Here is a 207-nt window from a genome sequence, read left to right as displayed (position 1 = left end):
AATTGCACTAAAGACAAAGCAGTTTTGACTCAATTGATGAAAAGTTTGGAATGTAAGTTGAGAATAGTAGCTCAACATTGTAGCTAACATCATTTGAAATCTTAGGGCGAGTTGAACCGATTGTTCTCATTGATACCTTAGATATTATTTATATATAATCAGAATAGTTTCTATACTAAAGTTTGGTTGTATAGCTACTACTTACCA

The sequence above is a fragment of the Arachis duranensis genome, chromosome 2 (genome assembly GCF_000817695.3).
Source record: "Arachis duranensis cultivar V14167 chromosome 2, aradu.V14167.gnm2.J7QH, whole genome shotgun sequence".
Classification (NCBI taxonomy): domain Eukaryota; kingdom Viridiplantae; phylum Streptophyta; class Magnoliopsida; order Fabales; family Fabaceae; genus Arachis; species Arachis duranensis.
This window is presented reverse-complemented; position numbering follows the sequence as displayed.